Below are 14,680 nucleotides of genomic sequence, written 5' to 3'. Positions count from 1 at the left end.
GCGGAGCGGTCTAAGGCATTGCGTTCAGGTCGCAGTCTCCCCAGGAGGCGTGGGTTCAAATCCCACCTCAGACAGTGCCCATTGAAAGTACCAAGCAAGAACAAAGCAAACACAGTCAAGAGAGCATTACCAGTTGCCAGCATAGCGGAGCGGTCTAAGGCGTTGCGTCCAGGTCGCAGTCTCCACAGGAGGCGTGGGTTCGAATCCCACCTCAGACAGAGCCCATTGAAAGTACCAAGCAATAACCAAGGAAACACGGTCAAGAGAGCATTACCAGTTGCCAGGATGGCGGAGCGGTCTAAGGCGTTGCGTTCAGGTCACAGTCTCCCCAGGAGGCGTGGGTTCGAATCCCACCTCAGACAGAGCCCATTGAAAGTACCAAGCAAGAACAAAGCAAACACAGTAAAGAGAGCATTACCAGGTGCCAGGATGGTGGAGCGGTCTAAGGCGTTGCGTTCAGGTTGCAGTCTCCCCAGGAGGCGTGGGTTCGAATCCCACCTCAGACAGAGCCCATTGAAAGTACCAAGCAAGAACAAAGGAAACACAGTCAAGAAAGCATTACCAGGTGCCAGGATGGCGGAGCGGTCTAAGGCGTTGCGTTCAGGTCGCAGTCTCCCCAGGAGGCGTGGGTTCGAATCCCACCTCAGACAGAGCCCATTGAAAGTACCAAGCAAGAACAAAGCAAACACAGTCAAGAGAGCATTACCAGATGATAAGATGGCAGAGCGGTCTGAGGCGTTGCGTTCAGGTTGCAGTCTCCCCAGGAGGCGTGGGTTCGAATCGCACCTCAGACAGAGCCCATTGAAAGTACCAAGCAAGAACAAAGCAAACACAGTCAAGAGAGCATTACCAGATGATAAGATGGCGGAGCGGTCTAAGGCGTTGCGTTCAGGTCGCAGTCTCCCCAGGAGGCGTGGGTTCGAATCCCACCTCAGACAGAGCCCATTGAAAGTACCAAGCAAGAACAAAGCAAACACATTCTAGAGAGCATTACCAGTTGCCAGGATGGCAGAGCGGTCTAAGGCGCTGCGTTCAGGTCGCAGTCTCCCCAGGAGGCGTGGGTTCAAATCCCGCAGCAGACAGAGCCCAATGAAAGTACCAAGCAATGACAAAGGAAACACGGTCAAGAGAGCATTACCAGTTGCCAGGATGGCGGAGCGGTCTAAGGCGTTGCGTTCAGGTCGCAGTCTCCCCAGGAGGCGTGGGTTCGAATCCCACCTCAGACAGAGCCCATTGAAAGTACCAAGCAAGAACAAAGCAAACACATTCTAGAGAGCATTACCATTTGCCAGGATGGCAGAGCGGTCTAAGGCGCTGCGTTCAGGTCGCAGTCTCCCCAGGAGGCGTGGGTTCAAATCCCGCAGCAGACAGAGCCCAATGAAAGTACCAAGCAATGACAAAGGAAACACGGTCAAGAGAGCATTACCAGTTGCCAGGATGGCGGAGCGGTCTAAGGCGTTGCGTTCAGGTCGCAGTCTCCCCAGGAGGCGTGGGTTCGAATCCCACCTCAGACAGAGCCCATTGAAAGTACCAAGCAAGAACAAAGCAAACACAGTCAAGAGAGCAGTACCAGATGATAAGATGGCAGAGCGGTCTAAGGCGTTGCGTTCAGGTCGCAGTCTCCCCAGGAGGCGTGGGTTCAAATCCCACCTCAGACAGTGCCCATTGAAAGTACCAAGCAAGAACAAAGCAAACACAGTCAAGAGAGCATTACCAGTTGCCAGCATAGCGGAGCGGTCTAAGGCGTTGCGTCCAGGTCGCAGTCTCCACAGGAGGCGTGGGTTCGAATCCCACCTCAGACAGAGCCCATTGAAAGTACCAAGCAATAACCAAGGAAACACGGTCAAGAGAGCATTACCAGTTGCCAGGATGGCGGAGCGGTCTAAGGCGTTGCGTTCAGGTCACAGTCTCCCCAGGAGGCGTGGGTTCGAATCCCACCTCAGACAGAGCCCATTGAAAGTACCAAGCAAGAACAAAGCAAACACAGTCAAGAGAGCATTACCAGATGATAAGATGGCAGAGCGGTCTAAGGCGTTGCGTTCAGGTCGCAGTCTCCCCAGGAGGCGTGGGTTCGAATCCCACCTCAGACAGAGCCCATTGAAAGTACCAAGCAAGAACAAAGCAAACACAGTAAAGAGAGCATTACCAGGTGCCAGGATGGTGGAGCGGTCTAAGGCGTTGCGTTCAGGTTGCAGTCTCCCCAGGAGGCGTGGGTTCGAATCCCACCTCAGACAGAGCCCATTGAAAGTACCAAGCAAGAACAAAGCAAACACAGTCAAGAGAGCATTACCAGATGATAAGATGGCAGAGCGGTCTGAGGCGTTGCGTTCAGGTCGCAGTCTCCCCAGGAGGCGTGGGTTCGAATCCCACCTCAGACAGAGCCCATTGAAAGTACCAAGCAAGAACAAAGCAAACACAGTCAAGAGAGCATTACCAGTTGCAAGCATAGCGGAGCGGTCTAAGGCGTTGCGTTCAGGTCGCAGTCTCCACAGGAGGCGTGGGTTCGAATCCCACCTCAGACAGAGCCCATTGAAAGTACCAAGCAATAACCAAGGAAACACGGTCAAGAGAGCATTACCAGTTGCCAGGATGGCGGAGCGGTCTAAGGCGTTGCGTTCAGGTCACAGTCTCCCCAGGAGGCGTGGGTTCGAATCCCACCTCAGACAGAGCCCATTGAAAGTACCAAGCAAGAACAAAGCAAACACAGTAAAGAGAGCATTACCAGGTGCCAGGATGGTGGAGCGGTCTAAGGCGTTGCGTTCAGGTTGCAGTCTCCCCAGGAGGCGTGGGTTCGAATCCCACCTCAGACAGAGCCCATTGAAAGTACCAAGCAAGAACAAAGGAAACACAGTCAAGAAAGCATTACCAGGTGCCAGGATGGCGGAGCGGTCTAAGGCGTTGCGTTCAGGTCGCAGTCTCCCCAGGAGGCGTGGGTTCGAATCCCACCTCAGACAGAGCCCATTGAAAGTACCAAGCAAGAACAAAGCAAACACAGTCAAGAGAGCATTACCAGATGATAAGATGGCAGAGCGGTCTGAGGCGTTGCGTTCAGGTTGCAGTCTCCCCAGGAGGCGTGGGTTCGAATCGCACCTCAGACAGAGCCCATTGAAAGTACCAAGCAAGAACAAAGCAAACACAGTCAAGAGAGCATTACCAGATGATAAGATGGCGGAGCGGTCTAAGGCGTTGCGTTCAGGTCGCAGTCTCCCCAGGAGGCGTGGGTTCGAATCCCACCTCAGACAGAGCCCATTGAAAGTACCAAGCAAGAACAAAGCAAACACATTCTAGAGAGCATTACCAGTTGCCAGGATGGCAGAGCGGTCTAAGGCGCTGCGTTCAGGTCGCAGTCTCCCCAGGAGGCGTGGGTTCAAATCCCGCAGAAGACAGAGCCCAATGAAAGTACCAAGCAATGACAAAGGAAACACGGTCAAGAGAGCATTACCAGTTGCCAGGATGGCGGAGCGGTCTAAGGCGTTGCGTTCAGGTCGCAGTCTCCCCAGGAGGCGTGGGTTCGAATCCCACCTCAGACAGAGCCCATTGAAAGTACCAAGCAAGAACAAAGCAAACACAGTCAAGAGAGCAGTACCAGATGATAAGATGGCAGAGCGGTCTAAGGCGTTGCGTTCAGGTCGCAGTCTCCCCAGGAGGCGTGGGTTCAAATCCCACCTCAGACAGTGCCCATTGAAAGTACCAAGCAAGAACAAAGCAAACACAGTCAAGAGAGCATTACCAGTTGCCAGCATAGCGGAGCGGTCTAAGGCGTTGCGTCCAGGTCGCAGTCTCCACAGGAGGCGTGGGTTCGAATCCCACCTCAGACAGAGCCCATTGAAAGTACCAAGCAATAACCAAGGAAACACGGTCAAGAGAGCATTACCAGTTGCCAGGATGGCGGAGCGGTCTAAGGCGTTGCGTTCAGGTCACAGTCTCCCCAGGAGGCGTGGGTTCGAATCCCACCTCAGACAGAGCCCATTGAAAGTACCAAGCAAGAACAAAGCAAACACAGTCAAGAGAGCATTACCAGATGATAAGATGGCAGAGCGGTCTAAGGCGTTGCGTTCAGGTCGCAGTCTCCCCAGGAGGCGTGGGTTCGAATCCCACCTCAGACAGAGCCCATTGAAAGTACCAAGCAAGAACAAAGCAAACACAGTAAAGAGAGCATTACCAGGTGCCAGGATGGTGGAGCGGTCTAAGGCGTTGCGTTCAGGTTGCAGTCTCCCCAGGAGGCGTGGGTTCGAATCCCACCTCAGACAGAGCCCATTGAAAGTACCAAGCAAGAACAAAGGAAACACAGTCAAGAAAGCATTACCAGGTGCCAGGATGGCGGAGCGGTCTAAGGCGTTGCGTTCAGGTCGCAGTCTCCCCAGGAGGCGTGGGTTCGAATCCCACCTCAGACAGAGCCCATTGAAAGTACCAAGCAATAACCAAGGAAACACGGTCAAGAGAGCATTACCAGTTGCCAGGATGGCGGAGCGGTCTAAGGCGTTGCGTTCAGGTCACAGTCTCCCCAGGAGGCGTGGGTTCGAATCCCACCTCAGACAGAGCCCATTGAAAGTACCAAGCAAGAACAAAGCAAACACAGTCAAGAGAGCATTACCAGATGATAAGATGGCAGAGCGGTCTAAGGCGTTGCGTTCAGGTCGCAGTCTCCCCAGGAGGCGTGGGTTCGAATCCCACCTCAGACAGAGCCCATTGAAAGTACCAAGCAAGAACAAAGCAAACACAGTAAAGAGAGCATTACCAGGTGCCAGGATGGTGGAGCGGTCTAAGGCGTTGCGTTCAGGTTGCAGTCTCCCCAGGAGGCGTGGGTTCGAATCCCACCTCAGACAGAGCCCATTGAAAGTACCAAGCAAGAACAAAGCAAACACAGTCAAGAGAGCATTACCAGATGATAAGATGGCAGAGCGGTCTGAGGCGTTGCGTTCAGGTCGCAGTCTCCCCAGGAGGCGTGGGTTCGAATCCCACCTCAGACAGAGCCCATTGAAAGTACCAAGCAAGAACAAAGCAAACACAGTCAAGAGAGCATTACCAGTTGCAAGCATAGCGGAGCGGTCTAAGGCGTTGCGTTCAGGTCGCAGTCTCCACAGGAGGCGTGGGTTCGAATCCCACCTCAGACAGAGCCCATTGAAAGTACCAAGCAATAACCAAGGAAACACGGTCAAGAGAGCATTACCAGTTGCCAGGATGGCGGAGCGGTCTAAGGCGTTGCGTTCAGGTCACAGTCTCCCCAGGAGGCGTGGGTTCGAATCCCACCTCAGACAGAGCCCATTGAAAGTACCAAGCAAGAACAAAGCAAACACAGTAAAGAGAGCATTACCAGGTGCCAGGATGGTGGAGCGGTCTAAGGCGTTGCGTTCAGGTTGCAGTCTCCCCAGGAGGCGTGGGTTCGAATCCCACCTCAGACAGAGCCCATTGAAAGTACCAAGCAAGAACAAAGGAAACACAGTCAAGAAAGCATTACCAGGTGCCAGGATGGCGGAGCGGTCTAAGGCGTTGCGTTCAGGTCGCAGTCTCCCCAGGAGGCGTGGGTTCGAATCCCACCTCAGACAGAGCCCATTGAAAGTACCAAGCAAGAACAAAGCAAACACAGTCAAGAGAGCATTACCAGATGATAAGATGGCAGAGCGGTCTGAGGCGTTGCGTTCAGGTTGCAGTCTCCCCAGGAGGCGTGGGTTCGAATCGCACCTCAGACAGAGCCCATTGAAAGTACCAAGCAAGAACAAAGCAAACACAGTCAAGAGAGCATTACCAGATGATAAGATGGCGGAGCGGTCTAAGGCGTTGCGTTCAGGTCGCAGTCTCCCCAGGAGGCGTGGGTTCGAATCCCACCTCAGACAGAGCCCATTGAAAGTACCAAGCAAGAACAAAGCAAACACATTCTAGAGAGCATTACCAGTTGCCAGGATGGCAGAGCGGTCTAAGGCGCTGCGTTCAGGTCGCAGTCTCCCCAGGAGGCGTGGGTTCAAATCCCGCAGAAGACAGAGCCCAATGAAAGTACCAAGCAATGACAAAGGAAACACGGTCAAGAGAGCATTACCAGTTGCCAGGATGGCGGAGCGGTCTAAGGCGTTGCGTTCAGGTCGCAGTCTCCCCAGGAGGCGTGGGTTCGAATCCCACCTCAGACAGAGCCCATTGAAAGTACCAAGCAAGAACAAAGCAAACACAGTCAAGAGAGCAGTACCAGATGATAAGATGGCAGAGCGGTCTAAGGCGTTGCGTTCAGGTCGCAGTCTCCCCAGGAGGCGTGGGTTCAAATCCCACCTCAGACAGTGCCCATTGAAAGTACCAAGCAAGAACAAAGCAAACACAGTCAAGAGAGCATTACCAGTTGCCAGCATAGCGGAGCGGTCTAAGGCGTTGCGTCCAGGTCGCAGTCTCCACAGGAGGCGTGGGTTCGAATCCCACCTCAGACAGAGCCCATTGAAAGTACCAAGCAATAACCAAGGAAACACGGTCAAGAGAGCATTACCAGTTGCCAGGATGGCGGAGCGGTCTAAGGCGTTGCGTTCAGGTCACAGTCTCCCCAGGAGGCGTGGGTTCGAATCCCACCTCAGACAGAGCCCATTGAAAGTACCAAGCAAGAACAAAGCAAACACAGTCAAGAGAGCATTACCAGATGATAAGATGGCAGAGCGGTCTAAGGCGTTGCGTTCAGGTCGCAGTCTCCCCAGGAGGTGTGGGTTTGAATCCCACCTCAGACAGAGCCCATTGAAAGTACCAAGCAATAACAAAGGAAACACGGTCAAGAGAGCATTTCCAGCTGCCAGGATGGCGGAGCGGTCTAAGGCATTGCGTTCAGGTCGCAGTCTCCCCAGGAGGCGTGGGTTCAAATCCCACCTCAGACAGTGCCCATTGAAAGTACCAAGCAAGAACAAAGCAAACACAGTCAAGAGAGCATTACCAGTTGCCAGCATAGCGGAGCGGTCTAAGGCGTTGCGTCCAGGTCGCAGTCTCCACAGGAGGCGTGGGTTCGAATCCCACCTCAGACAGAGCCCATTGAAAGTACCAAGCAATAACCAAGGAAACACGGTCAAGAGAGCATTACCAGTTGCCAGGATGGCGGAGCGGTCTAAGGCGTTGCGTTCAGGTCACAGTCTCCCCAGGAGGCGTGGGTTCGAATCCCACCTCAGACAGAGCCCATTGAAAGTACCAAGCAAGAACAAAGCAAACACAGTAAAGAGAGCATTACCAGGTGCCAGGATGGTGGAGCGGTCTAAGGCGTTGCGTTCAGGTTGCAGTCTCCCCAGGAGGCGTGGGTTCGAATCCCACCTCAGACAGAGCCCATTGAAAGTACCAAGCAAGAACAAAGGAAACACAGTCAAGAAAGCATTACCAGGTGCCAGGATGGCGGAGCGGTCTAAGGCGTTGCGTTCAGGTCGCAGTCTCCCCAGGAGGCGTGGGTTCGAATCCCACCTCAGACAGAGCCCATTGAAAGTACCAAGCAAGAACAAAGCAAACACAGTCAAGAGAGCATTACCAGATGATAAGATGGCAGAGCGGTCTGAGGCGTTGCGTTCAGGTTGCAGTCTCCCCAGGAGGCGTGGGTTCGAATCGCACCTCAGACAGAGCCCATTGAAAGTACCAAGCAAGAACAAAGCAAACACAGTCAAGAGAGCATTACCAGATGATAAGATGGCGGAGCGGTCTAAGGCGTTGCGTTCAGGTCGCAGTCTCCCCAGGAGGCGTGGGTTCGAATCCCACCTCAGACAGAGCCCATTGAAAGTACCAAGCAAGAACAAAGCAAACACATTCTAGAGAGCATTACCAGTTGCCAGGATGGCAGAGCGGTCTAAGGCGCTGCGTTCAGGTCGCAGTCTCCCCAGGAGGCGTGGGTTCAAATCCCGCAGCAGACAGAGCCCAATGAAAGTACCAAGCAATGACAAAGGAAACACGGTCAAGAGAGCATTACCAGTTGCCAGGATGGCGGAGCGGTCTAAGGCGTTGCGTTCAGGTCGCAGTCTCCCCAGGAGGCGTGGGTTCGAATCCCACCTCAGACAGAGCCCATTGAAAGTACCAAGCAAGAACAAAGCAAACACATTCTAGAGAGCATTACCATTTGCCAGGATGGCAGAGCGGTCTAAGGCGCTGCGTTCAGGTCGCAGTCTCCCCAGGAGGCGTGGGTTCAAATCCCGCAGCAGACAGAGCCCAATGAAAGTACCAAGCAATGACAAAGGAAACACGGTCAAGAGAGCATTACCAGTTGCCAGGATGGCGGAGCGGTCTAAGGCGTTGCGTTCAGGTCGCAGTCTCCCCAGGAGGCGTGGGTTCGAATCCCACCTCAGACAGAGCCCATTGAAAGTACCAAGCAAGAACAAAGCAAACACAGTCAAGAGAGCAGTACCAGATGATAAGATGGCAGAGCGGTCTAAGGCGTTGCGTTCAGGTCGCAGTCTCCCCAGGAGGCGTGGGTTCAAATCCCACCTCAGACAGTGCCCATTGAAAGTACCAAGCAAGAACAAAGCAAACACAGTCAAGAGAGCATTACCAGTTGCCAGCATAGCGGAGCGGTCTAAGGCGTTGCGTCCAGGTCGCAGTCTCCACAGGAGGCGTGGGTTCGAATCCCACCTCAGACAGAGCCCATTGAAAGTACCAAGCAATAACCAAGGAAACACGGTCAAGAGAGCATTACCAGTTGCCAGGATGGCGGAGCGGTCTAAGGCGTTGCGTTCAGGTCACAGTCTCCCCAGGAGGCGTGGGTTCGAATCCCACCTCAGACAGAGCCCATTGAAAGTACCAAGCAAGAACAAAGCAAACACAGTAAAGAGAGCATTACCAGGTGCCAGGATGGTGGAGCGGTCTAAGGCGTTGCGTTCAGGTTGCAGTCTCCCCAGGAGGCGTGGGTTCGAATCCCACCTCAGACAGAGCCCATTGAAAGTACCAAGCAAGAACAAAGCAAACACAGTCAAGAGAGCATTACCAGATGATAAGATGGCAGAGCGGTCTGAGGCGTTGCGTTCAGGTCGCAGTCTCCCCAGGAGGCGTGGGTTCGAATCCCACCTCAGACAGAGCCCATTGAAAGTACCAAGCAAGAACAAAGCAAACACAGTCAAGAGAGCATTACCAGTTGCAAGCATAGCGGAGCGGTCTAAGGCGTTGCGTTCAGGTCGCAGTCTCCACAGGAGGCGTGGGTTCGAATCCCACCTCAGACAGAGCCCATTGAAAGTACCAAGCAATAACCAAGGAAACACGGTCAAGAGAGCATTACCAGTTGCCAGGATGGCGGAGCGGTCTAAGGCGTTGCGTTCAGGTCACAGTCTCCCCAGGAGGCGTGGGTTCGAATCCCACCTCAGACAGAGCCCATTGAAAGTACCAAGCAAGAACAAAGCAAACACAGTAAAGAGAGCATTACCAGGTGCCAGGATGGTGGAGCGGTCTAAGGCGTTGCGTTCAGGTTGCAGTCTCCCCAGGAGGCGTGGGTTCGAATCCCACCTCAGACAGAGCCCATTGAAAGTACCAAGCAAGAACAAAGGAAACACAGTCAAGAAAGCATTACCAGGTGCCAGGATGGCGGAGCGGTCTAAGGCGTTGCGTTCAGGTCGCAGTCTCCCCAGGAGGCGTGGGTTCGAATCCCACCTCAGACAGAGCCCATTGAAAGTACCAAGCAAGAACAAAGCAAACACAGTCAAGAGAGCATTACCAGATGATAAGATGGCAGAGCGGTCTGAGGCGTTGCGTTCAGGTTGCAGTCTCCCCAGGAGGCGTGGGTTCGAATCGCACCTCAGACAGAGCCCATTGAAAGTACCAAGCAAGAACAAAGCAAACACAGTCAAGAGAGCATTACCAGATGATAAGATGGCGGAGCGGTCTAAGGCGTTGCGTTCAGGTCGCAGTCTCCCCAGGAGGCGTGGGTTCGAATCCCACCTCAGACAGAGCCCATTGAAAGTACCAAGCAAGAACAAAGCAAACACATTCTAGAGAGCATTACCAGTTGCCAGGATGGCAGAGCGGTCTAAGGCGCTGCGTTCAGGTCGCAGTCTCCCCAGGAGGCGTGGGTTCAAATCCCGCAGAAGACAGAGCCCAATGAAAGTACCAAGCAATGACAAAGGAAACACGGTCAAGAGAGCATTACCAGTTGCCAGGATGGCGGAGCGGTCTAAGGCGTTGCGTTCAGGTCGCAGTCTCCCCAGGAGGCGTGGGTTCGAATCCCACCTCAGACAGAGCCCATTGAAAGTACCAAGCAAGAACAAAGCAAACACAGTCAAGAGAGCAGTACCAGATGATAAGATGGCAGAGCGGTCTAAGGCGTTGCGTTCAGGTCGCAGTCTCCCCAGGAGGCGTGGGTTCAAATCCCACCTCAGACAGTGCCCATTGAAAGTACCAAGCAAGAACAAAGCAAACACAGTCAAGAGAGCATTACCAGTTGCCAGCATAGCGGAGCGGTCTAAGGCGTTGCGTCCAGGTCGCAGTCTCCACAGGAGGCGTGGGTTCGAATCCCACCTCAGACAGAGCCCATTGAAAGTACCAAGCAATAACCAAGGAAACACGGTCAAGAGAGCATTACCAGTTGCCAGGATGGCGGAGCGGTCTAAGGCGTTGCGTTCAGGTCACAGTCTCCCCAGGAGGCGTGGGTTCGAATCCCACCTCAGACAGAGCCCATTGAAAGTACCAAGCAAGAACAAAGCAAACACAGTCAAGAGAGCATTACCAGATGATAAGATGGCAGAGCGGTCTAAGGCGTTGCGTTCAGGTCGCAGTCTCCCCAGGAGGCGTGGGTTCGAATCCCACCTCAGACAGAGCCCATTGAAAGTACCAAGCAAGAACAAAGCAAACACAGTAAAGAGAGCATTACCAGGTGCCAGGATGGTGGAGCGGTCTAAGGCGTTGCGTTCAGGTTGCAGTCTCCCCAGGAGGCGTGGGTTCGAATCCCACCTCAGACAGAGCCCATTGAAAGTACCAAGCAAGAACAAAGGAAACACAGTCAAGAAAGCATTACCAGGTGCCAGGATGGCGGAGCGGTCTAAGGCGTTGCGTTCAGGTCGCAGTCTCCCCAGGAGGCGTGGGTTCGAATCCCACCTCAGACAGAGCCCATTGAAAGTACCAAGCAATAACCAAGGAAACACGGTCAAGAGAGCATTACCAGTTGCCAGGATGGCGGAGCGGTCTAAGGCGTTGCGTTCAGGTCACAGTCTCCCCAGGAGGCGTGGGTTCGAATCCCACCTCAGACAGAGCCCATTGAAAGTACCAAGCAAGAACAAAGCAAACACAGTCAAGAGAGCATTACCAGATGATAAGATGGCAGAGCGGTCTAAGGCGTTGCGTTCAGGTCGCAGTCTCCCCAGGAGGCGTGGGTTCGAATCCCACCTCAGACAGAGCCCATTGAAAGTACCAAGCAAGAACAAAGCAAACACAGTAAAGAGAGCATTACCAGGTGCCAGGATGGTGGAGCGGTCTAAGGCGTTGCGTTCAGGTTGCAGTCTCCCCAGGAGGCGTGGGTTCGAATCCCACCTCAGACAGAGCCCATTGAAAGTACCAAGCAAGAACAAAGCAAACACAGTCAAGAGAGCATTACCAGATGATAAGATGGCAGAGCGGTCTGAGGCGTTGCGTTCAGGTCGCAGTCTCCCCAGGAGGCGTGGGTTCGAATCCCACCTCAGACAGAGCCCATTGAAAGTACCAAGCAAGAACAAAGCAAACACAGTCAAGAGAGCATTACCAGTTGCAAGCATAGCGGAGCGGTCTAAGGCGTTGCGTTCAGGTCGCAGTCTCCACAGGAGGCGTGGGTTCGAATCCCACCTCAGACAGAGCCCATTGAAAGTACCAAGCAATAACCAAGGAAACACGGTCAAGAGAGCATTACCAGTTGCCAGGATGGCGGAGCGGTCTAAGGCGTTGCGTTCAGGTCACAGTCTCCCCAGGAGGCGTGGGTTCGAATCCCACCTCAGACAGAGCCCATTGAAAGTACCAAGCAAGAACAAAGCAAACACAGTAAAGAGAGCATTACCAGGTGCCAGGATGGTGGAGCGGTCTAAGGCGTTGCGTTCAGGTTGCAGTCTCCCCAGGAGGCGTGGGTTCGAATCCCACCTCAGACAGAGCCCATTGAAAGTACCAAGCAAGAACAAAGGAAACACAGTCAAGAAAGCATTACCAGGTGCCAGGATGGCGGAGCGGTCTAAGGCGTTGCGTTCAGGTCGCAGTCTCCCCAGGAGGCGTGGGTTCGAATCCCACCTCAGACAGAGCCCATTGAAAGTACCAAGCAAGAACAAAGCAAACACAGTCAAGAGAGCATTACCAGATGATAAGATGGCAGAGCGGTCTGAGGCGTTGCGTTCAGGTTGCAGTCTCCCCAGGAGGCGTGGGTTCGAATCGCACCTCAGACAGAGCCCATTGAAAGTACCAAGCAAGAACAAAGCAAACACAGTCAAGAGAGCATTACCAGATGATAAGATGGCGGAGCGGTCTAAGGCGTTGCGTTCAGGTCGCAGTCTCCCCAGGAGGCGTGGGTTCGAATCCCACCTCAGACAGAGCCCATTGAAAGTACCAAGCAAGAACAAAGCAAACACATTCTAGAGAGCATTACCAGTTGCCAGGATGGCAGAGCGGTCTAAGGCGCTGCGTTCAGGTCGCAGTCTCCCCAGGAGGCGTGGGTTCAAATCCCGCAGAAGACAGAGCCCAATGAAAGTACCAAGCAATGACAAAGGAAACACGGTCAAGAGAGCATTACCAGTTGCCAGGATGGCGGAGCGGTCTAAGGCGTTGCGTTCAGGTCGCAGTCTCCCCAGGAGGCGTGGGTTCGAATCCCACCTCAGACAGAGCCCATTGAAAGTACCAAGCAAGAACAAAGCAAACACAGTCAAGAGAGCAGTACCAGATGATAAGATGGCAGAGCGGTCTAAGGCGTTGCGTTCAGGTCGCAGTCTCCCCAGGAGGCGTGGGTTCAAATCCCACCTCAGACAGTGCCCATTGAAAGTACCAAGCAAGAACAAAGCAAACACAGTCAAGAGAGCATTACCAGTTGCCAGCATAGCGGAGCGGTCTAAGGCGTTGCGTCCAGGTCGCAGTCTCCACAGGAGGCGTGGGTTCGAATCCCACCTCAGACAGAGCCCATTGAAAGTACCAAGCAATAACCAAGGAAACACGGTCAAGAGAGCATTACCAGTTGCCAGGATGGCGGAGCGGTCTAAGGCGTTGCGTTCAGGTCACAGTCTCCCCAGGAGGCGTGGGTTCGAATCCCACCTCAGACAGAGCCCATTGAAAGTACCAAGCAAGAACAAAGCAAACACAGTCAAGAGAGCATTACCAGATGATAAGATGGCAGAGCGGTCTAAGGCGTTGCGTTCAGGTCGCAGTCTCCCCAGGAGGCGTGGGTTCGAATCCCACCTCAGACAGAGCCCATTGAAAGTACCAAGCAAGAACAAAGCAAACACAGTAAAGAGAGCATTACCAGGTGCCAGGATGGTGGAGCGGTCTAAGGCGTTGCGTTCAGGTTGCAGTCTCCCCAGGAGGCGTGGGTTCGAATCCCACCTCAGACAGAGCCCATTGAAAGTACCAAGCAAGAACAAAGGAAACACAGTCAAGAAAGCATTACCAGGTGCCAGGATGGCGGAGCGGTCTAAGGCGTTGCGTTCAGGTCGCAGTCTCCCCAGGAGGCGTGGGTTCGAATCCCACCTCAGACAGAGCCCATTGAAAGTACCAAGCAAGAACAAAGCAAACACAGTCAAGAGAGCATTACCAGATGATAAGATGGCAGAGCGGTCTGAGGCGTTGCGTTCAGGTCGCAGTCTCCCCAGGAGGCGTGGGTTCAAATCCCACCTCAGACAGTGCCCATTGAAAGTACCAAGCAAGAACAAAGCAAACACAGTCAAGAGAGCATTACCAGTTGCAAGCATAGCGGAGCGGTCTAAGGCGTTGCGTTCAGGTCGCAGTCTCCACAGGAGGCGTGGGTTCGAATCCCACCTCAGACAGAGCCCATTGAAAGTACCAAGCAAGAACAAAGCAAACACAGTCAAGAGAGCATTACCAGATGATAAGATGGCAGAGCGGTCTAAGGCGTTGCGTTCAGGTCGCAGTCTCCCCAGGAGGCGTGGGTTCGAATCCCACCTCAGACAGAGCCCATTGAAAGTACCAAGCAAGAACAAAGCAAACACAGTAAAGAGAGCATTACCAGGTGCCAGGATGGTGGAGCGGTCTAAGGCGTTGCGTTCAGGTTGCAGTCTCCCCAGGAGGCATGGGTTCGAATCCCACCTCAGACAGAGCCCATTGAAAGTACCAAGCAAGAACAAAGGAAACACAGTCAAGAAAGCATTACCAGGTGCCAGGATGGCGGAGCGGTCTAAGGCGTTGCGTTCAGGTCGCAGTCTCCCCAGGAGGCGTGGGTTCGAATCCCACCTCAGACAGAGCCCATTGAAAGTACCAAGCAAGAACAAAGCAAACACAGTCAAGAGAGCATTACCAGATGATAAGATGGCAGAGCGGTCTGAGGCGTTGCGTTCAGGTCGCATTCTCCCCAGGAGGCGTGGGTTCAAATCCCACCTCAGACAGTGCCCATTGAAAGTACCAAGCAAGAACAAAGCAAACACAGTCAAGAGAGCATTACCAGTTGCAAGCATAGCGGAGCGGTCTAAGGCGTTGCGTTCAGGTCGCAGTCTCCACAGGAGGCGTGGGTTCGAATCCCACCTCAGACAGAGCCCATTGAAAGTACCAAGCAATGACAAAGGAAACACGGTCAAGAGAGCATTACCAGTTG

Source organism: Idiotropiscis lumnitzeri, chromosome 15 (assembly GCF_059441095.1).
Source record: "Idiotropiscis lumnitzeri isolate Australia: NSW breed Sydney's pygmy pipehorse chromosome 15, RoL_Ilum_1.0, whole genome shotgun sequence".
Taxonomy (NCBI): domain Eukaryota; kingdom Metazoa; phylum Chordata; class Actinopteri; order Syngnathiformes; family Syngnathidae; genus Idiotropiscis; species Idiotropiscis lumnitzeri.
This window is presented reverse-complemented; position numbering follows the sequence as displayed.